The 10731-nt window shown below is 45.6% G+C and overlaps 1 pseudogene across 1 annotated transcript; it reads left to right on the top strand.

Moving 5' to 3' along the window:
* The first annotated feature begins 844 nt into the window (after positions 1-844).
* On the top strand, positions 845-7008 carry LOC9270422 (uncharacterized; annotated as a pseudogene). The gene is made up of 9 exons (XR_010737134.1): positions 845-1068; positions 2196-2327; positions 2658-2797; positions 3803-3892; positions 4014-4142; positions 4916-5063; positions 5899-6000; positions 6118-6283; positions 6668-7008. The product of XR_010737134.1 is annotated as an uncharacterized protein (transcript).
* Positions 7009-10731: the final 3723 nt, after the last annotated feature.

Below are 10731 nucleotides of genomic sequence, written 5' to 3'. Positions count from 1 at the left end.
AATCGGAAGTTGGCTATTTTTTTGGCTGGTAAGGGCAAGAAAAAAAAACTCACTAACGCTAGTTTCAGAAGCAGACGTTGCATTGGCGTTGTCTTGAAGAAGGCAAAGAGTTAGGAAGACGTGTAGGCTGCATCTATCTATTTTACTTATTTAGCCAAAGCTCAAAAAACAATATATTGACCGGTGTCATAAGGCCTCTTGGTGTTACACGGGAAGTCATCGATTGTCCATATTCTCTAATGAAAATTATTTTAGCTTATTAGGAAAAAATATTTTATAGGTAGATATATGTCCTAACGATTTAAGAGCAAATAAAAAAAACTACGTTGAAAACATCGTAAGATCAACTTTAAATTTAAGTTTAAAAAATTCAAAAAATAACCTTGGCTTCAAATTAACTAGGGCATTCGAGGAGACTCTGTAAATTAGGACGAGGTAGCTGGAATAAGCTGAGACTGTAACCAATGTGAAATGAAGGATGTGATTAGGAGGAGTCATATCCCATGAATTTTTTTAGGACAAAAAGTAATGCCCAGCGAGACGTTCGATCGTTCGGTTGTCTACGTGGCAATTATCTATGGCGAGGCTGTACGGGAGCCTGTTTGCATCCGGTCTCCACTAATTTCCTTTTTCCGGTAGTACTGGCCTGTAAGCGGGCCACCCATGTCATAGACTACCTATCTATCCGCTTTCTCCGTACCGAGCAAACGGCTCCGTGAACCTGGTCTTGGTACACCCGTGAGAGCTACAGGCCTACAGTCCACGGGGCACGGGTGCACCGCCAAACCCTCGCCCTCGTCGTGGTGGACGAGCAAAACCCACCACCCACTCCGCTCCTCCTCCTGCAAGCTTCCTCCCTCCTCGCGGCGAGGCGAGCCATGGCGGCGCCGTTCCGTTCGTCTACTGCCGCCCCACCGACGCCCTCTCCCCGCATCTCCTCTTAGCTCGATCGGCTTGCTAGCTCCTCGGCCATGTGCTCTAATGGCGATTTCTCGGTTTGTTCGCAGGTGAGAGCGCTCTCCTGAGGCCTGAGGGCGGCCTTCGACGGGAACCTCGGACGCCTCAAAGGTTGCTACTACCTCTCCTCCTCCTCCTCCCCTTCTTCTTCTCCGCCGCGTCGATCCCCTTCCCCGATCGATGCGTCTACGCATTGGCCCCCTTTTGCATGCGCCTGTTGCGTGATTTTCCTCCCTTAGGTTTGGGTGATTCCTCCTGTGTGGAACGCTTGGCGATGGCTGTAGTACTGCTAATTAATTTGGCCATGGAATTTTTGAAGGAAGGGCGCTTGCTGCGTTGCTGTTGCCTTTGGGAATTTCCCACATTTTATTTTATTTTCGGTGATGTTATGGCTGCGTGGATTTTTCACCCTGCGTGAAGGAATTAACAGCCAGGTCTATGGATTACTGGAGATGCATGCCATCTTATCTAGAAATTGCAAGACCTGACTGAGGCTTTTATTGTAGCAAGTCCTTGCATTGGATAAATGCGACAATGTTGTGATCATCTTTCTATTACAATTACCTCTCCCAAGTGCTAATGTGTGATGTGTAGCAGACAGTACTCTACACAAATGTTTTCAAGTCACAAGGTATAGGTTCACATGACTCAGTGAGGTTCTTGCACGTTGCACGTTTTCGTCGCTTTTCTTTTCACGTTCTACCTAGTTAATCTGTTCATTTTCAGATTATCTTCCTCACTGTGATGACTTTTCTTTTTGTTCTTATTTGGGAGAAGGTTTTATAAAGAGCCTTGGGATTCAGAAAGGAAAGACTTAGGGTTGCAAGCGGGTCAACCCGTGAACCCGCTTATAGGCAAAATTAGTAGGTAACCCGTATAAATGAGTTTATGGATCGACCCACTTGCATCTCTAAGTGCGGCAAATCGGACCACGACGTGAAAACACACGGGTTATCACTTATTTTACATATAAGTAGGTTTGCGAGTTGGCCCGCTTGCATCCCTAGATGCCGTCTTAGCTCTTAACAAGCATGGGATTGGGGTGCTGCACGCCGCGGCATGCCAGGGCCATCTGAATGTTTGCAAGTTCTTGGTGGAGGAATTGGGGGGTGACGTGAATATTGCTGGAAAAGAAGGTCATTATCTAACTGTACCATCCTTTCGTGAAATTGACGGTTGCCATGTCTATGCTTTGGCAGTATAATGTGCCAAGTGTACTGATGTGCTGTTTATTACAGATATAACACCGTTTATGGCCGCTGCTGAGTCTGGTGATGTTCCTACGGTGGAGTATTTTCTTGATCATAGTGGTGATGTAACAAAAGCAGATGTTAGAGGATGCACAGTTCTCCACCATGCTGCTGGCACAGGTCTCCCTTGATATGAACACTATCCATTTCCTTGTTATATTACCAATTATATTGTTGTACAAGATTCTACGATACTGCATTACTATTAATAGATTACATTTAATCCAACCATGTCGTCACAGTTATCTTTTATTGTGTTGCTAATCTAGATACTTTTAGTTTATATATCACCACTCAAAGTTGTATTGGTTTGCTCTGTTTATACTCGCTCACATCTCACATGCAATCTATTGTGATTTGTCCATTGTATTGGTAAATGTTTATTCAAATAACTCAATTTATATAGTATTTGTTTCCCCCAAGATTTATGGCCCATCTCATTCATTGCAGGATGCTGTAAGGTAACAGAGTTCTTGCTTTCAAAAGGAATACCTGTTGACATAGACTGTGGCCTTGGAACACCACTCTTTCATGCTGCTAACAATGGCAAGGATAAGACACTGAAGATTTTGTTGGATCACAAGGCAGATGCATGTAGTTGCTACTATTTCTTATTTCCTCTTCTTTTTTTTTTTCACTGCTAGTTTGATAGCTAGATGTTTGTTTTGTTTTCCACTTAGATAGTTAGCTCATTAGCTGATGTACACTGATGCGTGTTTGCATGGGACTGTTCTGTTTGCTTGGATTGACCCATTCTCAGATACTGCAGTGCATAATCTATCATTTTGGTTTTTATTTAGACATTTTATAGAGGATCTTAGATCATATGGGATTTCCAGGTCTTAAAAAGGATTGTTTTTTTTTTTGTTATGAAATGAATTATTGTGATGAGAGTTAGGATAGCGTGCTACTTAACCTGTGTAGTGCGCCTCACAGAGGCCCCTGATCGACACAGCCACCCCGCGCGCGTAGCATCTTCCACCTGCGTTGTGATTATTATTATACCGCTGACCTTTGAGTAATACTTCCAAGTCCTAAAATTGCCATTTGGCATGCTCTAAATAAGGTTGGCTGATGTTCTTTTGGGAAAGAGCATGAGAATTTAGGTGTTCAATTCATGGCACTTATATAAGCTATTATCCTGCTCTTTTATCTACTCATCTCTTAATGATTGAAATGCTTTAGGATCATCATGGCATATTTGTACCTCCATCTATCTCATTGCTGACCTTCTGGTTTGATATTGACTTCACTAAATGTCCACTAAAATCTCTTCCATTCCAATGCAGTAACTTCAGTTTGGCTTCATGAAATTTGTGTAAATGTGGCATTACATATATCTGAACTCTGATTATAATAATTATGGTTTCATGTGTAATATATTTTTTCTATTTTAGTTAAAAGTCTGTAAAATATGCACATAATGCAACTTTAATTCTTTCAACATCGAAAGTTGCTAACTTCAACAGTTAGACTTATAAAAAGTGGCAAACATTAATCAGAAAAAAAAAGGTTAGAGCATTATATTGCTTCCCTTTTTCTTTCACATATTTTTCTGGTTGTACTGAGGCTAAATTCTTATATTCTGCTTTCAGTCTAACGTAATTGTCAATAATGGAGCCGGTAGTCCCCTGATGAGTTCCCTTATCTACCGATCATTGAAGTGTATGAAGCTACTCATAAAGGTCAGTGTTTTATTGAGTCTATATTTGATCAACTAATGCGGTGTTTTAATTTTGCTAACTCAAGACATTTGTTCCATGAACTTATGGAGCTAAATATTCTATTGCACAATGCTTTTCTCAGGCTGGTGCTGATGTTAATGGCAAGGGTACAGTTGTAACCCCTTTGATGCTTGCTGCGTCGCAAGGAGGCTATACTAACTTCATTCAGTTTCTTCTGAAGGCTGGAGCAAACCCTAATATTCCTGATGATGTATGTTTTCTATTCTTCTGAGTCAGTTATTGGTTCTCCACTCTGGTCTATAAGTCTGTGATTCTTGTGTGTTTTATTACAACTCTGATTATTTTAGGGAGTTATTTTAGCAATAAGTTGAGGCTGTTTTGACTAAGGTCATGTTACTTTATGATTAAGATACAGATTTTACTTCGGTTTTCGTTAGCACATTTTTCAAATTGTTAAACTATGTATTTCGTGTGAAAACTTTATATATAGAAGTTGCTTTGAAATATAAAATAAATCCATTTTCAAGTTTAAAATAATTAAAACTCAATTAATCATACACTAATGGTTTTCTCGTTTTACGTACCCCATATTTAATCTTCATCCTTATCACATCCGAACAGGGCTTAAGTTAACAAAAACATTGCACTTATCATTTGCATATTTTATAGTTTCCTATGGATTATCTGAACCTGTGTTCGTTTATATTATTGTATGTGTAAGTATATCTTACGAGTTGTGCAAAGCATGGATGACCTTTCAGTAACCGATGAGTTCTCAAATCCAGCCTATATCCAAAAGACCATTTTGATAGAAGGTCATATCAATGTCCAAAAATCCCATGGCCAGCTTTGAACCTAACACCATGGTTTTTTGGGTCGTAATGAGTCGTTTGGTTGAAACTTGAAAGCCACAGATTGTGATAATAGGCCATACACTGATTTCACCAATATTGTTTGTTTTAGGTTCCTTGCTGAATTACACTGTATGAAGCGACTTTTCTTCATTTTGTTGTGCTTGTGCAGTTGGGTTGGTTGCCAATAGAGCGCTGCATTACATGATTGCAGGGAAGAAGTTGAAATGCTATTTCCATTGACTTCTTCAATTCCAAATGTCCCAAACTGGAGTGTCAATGGAATATCGCTCATGCAAAAGTCAAATACAAAGCCAATGGTACATTTTATACAGTTACACACTTTTGATCTTTTTGTACTAAAGATACTGCTATGCTCTCTGTTCATATTTCGTGTTGCTTACCATGCACTTTGCATTGCAGAGCTCTATTTCACCACTTCACGTAGTTCTCTGATGCTTGTTAAGTTGTTAGGCTGTAAAACTGGGTTAGCTTACATATCAATGGCATTTAATAGTACTAGATAGAAGGATCATGTCTTAATAGTACTGGTTTAGCTTTGTTATCATACATATTCCTTTGAAGTAGAACAAACCCGTTTTGTCCTTCAGCCTTTGGAGTAGTTGTGAAGTCTTCAATTTCGCTGGAGTACTTAATAACCTGACTTTAAAAGTCTGGTCCACATACAAATTTTAATAATAAATATAAGTGGCATCTTGAGCTCTTCATATATAATAATACATCTAGCCCATCTGTCTGTTGACTTGATTGTCAGCAACTTAGAAAGTCAAATTTGGACCTTAAGTTGTTAATTCAAATGTGAAACATAAATCAGAGGGGGGGGGACTTTTCCCTTGTAAGTATCACATATTGTGACTTATGTAAATGATGAAAATTAGAGCTATACTTGAGTGGTAGTGACTTCTGCAACTGATCAAAATTAGAGTTCTGTTTGAGTTATCGATATCATCGAGTACGCTTAAATTACAGCATAAGAATGCCACAGGACTAACCACAAATCATGAAGAATGTTGGAGATAAAGATGCTTAGTTTCTTTATTAATGGAAATCATCCTAAATAAATGTTCTATTATTCAAAATTTCAAAAGTTTACTTCAGATTGCATCAGGATACTATTGTTTACGTTGTGTTTAGGATCAACATCAGAAGGAGAGTAGAAAAGTCGTTTTGAAGGCACAGGCAGATTTGCTATTCAAGCAGAAGAATTACGGCGCTGCAGCAAAAATATATGATCTGGTAATTTCTTGCACCTTATTTCTGATTGTTAACGCTAATCAATTATTGTTGTTATAAAGTTTTTGTACGTTATTCTTAAGCTTGGGAATGATTTGTTTATCTGATGCTTGAGCATAGGCTTGCTCACGGACCGACTGCAGTTTTGTACGCAAACAGGAGCATCTGTAGATTGCTCATGGGTGATGCTGAAGGTGCTCTATCTGATGCTTACAAATGCTGAATGATGCGGCCTAACTGGGCAAAAGCTCGCTATCGTCAGGGTGCAGCTCACATGCTACCCAAGGTAAGACTCACTGCAGCTAACGTATTGTGATCCATGTATTATGGTCCGTGTCCTGATTTACTCTAAAACCAGGAGTACAAACATGCGTGTGATGCTCTCATGGATGCGCAAAAAATAGATACGGGGAATGTTGAGATTGAGAGGGAACTAAGGCAATCTTCCGTTTCTCTCGAGTATGCCTTCCAAATAAAAATGTGGTTGCGCAGGGAACATGACCATTAGTACTAGCATATTCCGTTGTGCTTGTGCCCACATTTACTGCAACTGAAGCAACTCAACACTCGACTGTTCTTTTCGGTTTTATATGCCATTCTTCCTTCTTTGGGTCAATTTTACGCTTTGGGTTGTTATAACTGACATTTTATTCGTCCAAATGTTTTGTAGGAAAGCTAGGGAATTGATGGCGATACCTCCAGATGAGCAGTGAGGCAGAATAACTGCATAATCGTCCATCAGTAAACTATAACTAGCTGGAACTTCTTTTCTTAGCGATGCACTATTTTGTTGGATATGTGATGAAATGTAAAGAATGCACTTCACGGAACTCTCACCAATCGGCAGCCAGCGACTGTCCTCTCGTAGTCTCGTACTCACCTCTACGATGGAAAACCAACCATAAATCCCTGTTATCTATCTGATACTACTCACAACCCCTGAACATTGTATCAGTTCCAGGCAATTATCAGAACATCAGGCTTATGAAGAAGGTACAGTCATTTTTGTTATGCGTGTACGAAGTATATTGCATTGTCGTCGCACGTGAGGTGCTGCTCTATGATCGTCGCAAATGTCTCGCGTTTTGAGGTAGAAAAGTAGGTTTTGGGAAAAACTACAATCATCATCAAAGCGATGGTACCTGCATCTCGCATAATTTGAGAACAAGCGGCGGCGGTTTCCGCAGAATCTCTAGAGCCATCGAGGCGGAGGCTGCTCAGGCTAACGCCTGCCGTCGCCGAGCATCTGCCTCGCTGTCTGATGATGACTTGTTAGGCCAAAATGAGGCCCAAGTACGATTTCTCTGGATATCAGGCTCATAATAAGCTTAATGAATAAGTCTATTTTGCCTCCCTCAACTCATGCACTTGTTACAATCGCTTCCCCAACCGCAAAACCGGGTCCCCAACTCCCAAAACTGTTGTATTGGAGGCGGTTTTATCCGAGGTGGTGTTTGACACGGCAAGTCATCAGGTGGGACCCATTTGTCAGCGGCCTCCACCTCATCCCATCTCCCTTACCTCTCTCCCTGTCTCTCTCTCTCTCTTTGATCTCTTCCTCTTTCCTCACCATCCATCAACACAGAGGCAGGGCAACGACGATGGCGCACGGTGCAGGAGCTTGCCAGGCGGCCGACCGCGTCGTGCGTGGGAAGGAGCTCGCCGGCCGGCCACGTACCGACGTACGGGAAGGAGGCGGAAGGGCGAATGCCGGATGGAGGATGCCGGAGCTTGAGGAGGTCGCGGTGGCGGCGACGTTCCGGCTTCGTCCGCATCGAACCAGTGATGCGCGGTCCGCGACCCCAGCGCCGCACCCGTCGGTCTCCGCCCCGGCTACCGAGGTCGCTGGGGAGGTACACGGCGGCCGACATCGGCGAGCTTGCAGGGGAGCAAGGGTGGGAGCAGCGGCTGGGAGCTACTCCAAAAATTGCTGCCACCACCCGAGGTCCGGCGTCCTGGGTCTCACCAGGGCACATATTCTCCGAGAGCGTGCCTGTCGTTGGAGAGGAACTGCCTAGTCTCCATCAGCAGCGCGCCGTGCCAGTTGCGGATCCGGACGTTGGCGACATGGACAGCACGGATGACGGCGTTTTGTTGCTGCGACAGCGGCGGTGCCATGGCAGCGGAGATGAGCACGCACGGGGAGAGCTCGAGTAAGAAAGAGGTTGAGGAGGTCTTGGTCCCCGACGCCGTGCCCCAGGATGCCAACGCCACCGACGAGTCCAGCGTCGGGAAGGCTAGTGGCCGCGACAGCGATGGCGGCCGCATCGCGATTAGTCAGCACCTGCGCACCTCTCTGTGGTGGTCGCAGCGGCGACGTTCTGGCTCCGTCCGCGACGGACCAGCGGCCCACGCGCCGCACCCGTAGGCTCTTTAGTCCCCTCCGCCGTGCCAGTCCCCTTCAGTCTCCGTGGCTGCCTGCGAGGGAGGAGAGGAGAAATAAATAATGTAACTGAGATGTGGGCCCCACCTAAATTTTACTGCCACGTGGACGCCACATAAGCTAAAACCGGACTAAATACTGTCTTGGAAGTCGATTTACACCGGTTTTTGAAGGTAAGGGAGATATTAAACCCGGTTTTACGATTGAAAGATCGGATTCGACCATGGGGAAGAAATGAGAGAGGAAGATAGACTTACTCCTAAGCTTAACTGGGGCGCCATGTGGTGGCAGCCCAACGGTCGCGGTCGTGCCGACCAGCCAAGCGGCCACCTGCTACAGCTATCTTCGCCGCTTAGCAGCTCAAATGCTTGATGGACGTGTTCGTGCACACACCCAGCTTCATGAAATGGAATAAGTCCACTTTGACTCCCTTAAATATAGCTCCAATCTAATTCGTATTCTCGATATCTTAACTCCCCCAACTATTAAAACCGGTACAATTTAACTCTGTTTTGGATAGTGGTTTCGCTTGCGTGGCGCTTTGACCCGGTCTGACTTAACATGTGGGGCCCACATGTCATCTCCCTCTTCCCCTTATCACTCTCTTCTTCCTCTTTCCCTTCACCCCCTCCTCTCCTCCCCTGGCAGGCTGGCACGTATCCTCTTCTACACAGCAGCGACGATGGGACAACGAGGGGAGCGGCGGCGTCGCGTCAGCTGGGTGGCGGTAGAGGGGCGTCGGCCAGCGGGACCTAGGGAGGTCGAGGCCGAGGCGTCCACTCTTGCTCCTCCTCCGTCACGGCCTCAACTCGAGCATGGTAGAAGTTGGGTGGGTCGGCACCAATGGCAGCGCCGGAGCCATAGGAGGAGGCAGGCCGTCAAGCTGGGGCGAGGCAGTCACCGCCATCGGAGAGGGCCATAGAGCTACGGCGTCAGTGGAGAATGGCGCTGGCGGCGGAGATACTTGGGGTTGGGGGAAACGAGGGAGGTAGGTTGGCACCAGCGGCGGATCTGCTCCTGCCGCTACCAGATGATGCGTTCACGAAGTCGTGGACGATGGCGATGGAATCGCGTAGCCGCTGCTCTAACCCCAGGTTGAGTACCTTCTTCACCCTCCAGAACCTGCCGCTGGCGGTGGAGCCGTCGTCGACCTCCGCACGACCGCAGACGCTGTCGGTGGAGCCGTCGTCGTCGAGCCAGCATTGAGCTCCGCTCCTCCAACCGCGACGAGCTCGAAGAGCACCTCCATGTCGCCGCCGCCGACGCAACAACCAGCACCTACACCCCCTCCTCCACTCCGACTGTGACCTTGTCGCCCTTCAACCCCCTCCCCCACCCGCCGTTCGGCGCCGCCCCCTCCAATTCTCACCGCATTGCCCTCCCTCCTTCGGCACCCCCGCGCACCGCCAGGTCCGCCGCCTCTCCTCCTTCCTCGCGCCCCACCTCCGCCGCACCGACGCGTCGTGCAACTTCGTCGCCGCCGCCACCGTGCTAGGGGAAGAAGAAGAGGAGAGAAAGAGAGAGAAAGGGAGAGAGGGAAGAGGAAGAAGGAAGGAGACAGGGTGTGCCCACATTTCTTTTTACGTGAATGACTAATGGGTCCAACGCATATTTTTTAATTCTATTGTCACGTAAGTGCCACGTCAACGCCGCGTGGAATGAAGACTCGATTAATATCGCCACGTAGACGCTACGTCAGTAAAACCGTCCTCCAAAACCATTGAAGGAGTTAAATTGTACCGATTTTAACAGTTTAGAAGTCAAAATATCTGGTTTTGCGGTTAAGTGTTATAAATTAGACTCGGACCACTTTTAAGGAAGTCAAAGTGAACTTATTCCTCTTGAAATTAGATGCACATTTGGTTTCTTGTCTCTTTGAAATATGCGATTCTGTTCCATTTTCATCCGTATATTTTTCCTATTTCTTCTAGGGCAACGACGTGTGGCTCTCGTGTATGGCCTCACAATCGGACGATGAAAGTTTGCAATGACCGAAAAAAAAAAGAAGGTTAATTAGATCCATGCAGTTTTTAGTTTTTTTTTTTGACGAAAATGCTACTGTCTTCTAACTCCATCAAGCAATGGCAGACCCGCCCCTCGGTGGGAACCACATCCTACCCACACGTCGTGCGCGGCCATGACGTATTTGGTGCGCGAAAGGGAAAACAAAGGCGAGGCGAAGATAAACCACTCTCGATTTTGCTATCCATCTCTCAAATGGATAGACAGTCCCAGCTACTCTTCAGTGCAACCCGATACGGATACGGGTGACCCCAAGTGGCCAAGTGCCAACGCAATTGCTGGGCCTGGCTGGGAGGTTGGGAGAGTCCGAGTCGGTCAGGAGAGGAATA

The sequence above is a fragment of the Oryza sativa genome, chromosome 1, assembly GCF_034140825.1.
Source record: "Oryza sativa Japonica Group chromosome 1, ASM3414082v1".
Classification (NCBI taxonomy): Eukaryota; Viridiplantae; Streptophyta; class Magnoliopsida; order Poales; family Poaceae; genus Oryza; species Oryza sativa.
Note: the sequence above shows the minus strand (reverse complement) of the source record. Positions and strands in the feature narration are given on the sequence as shown.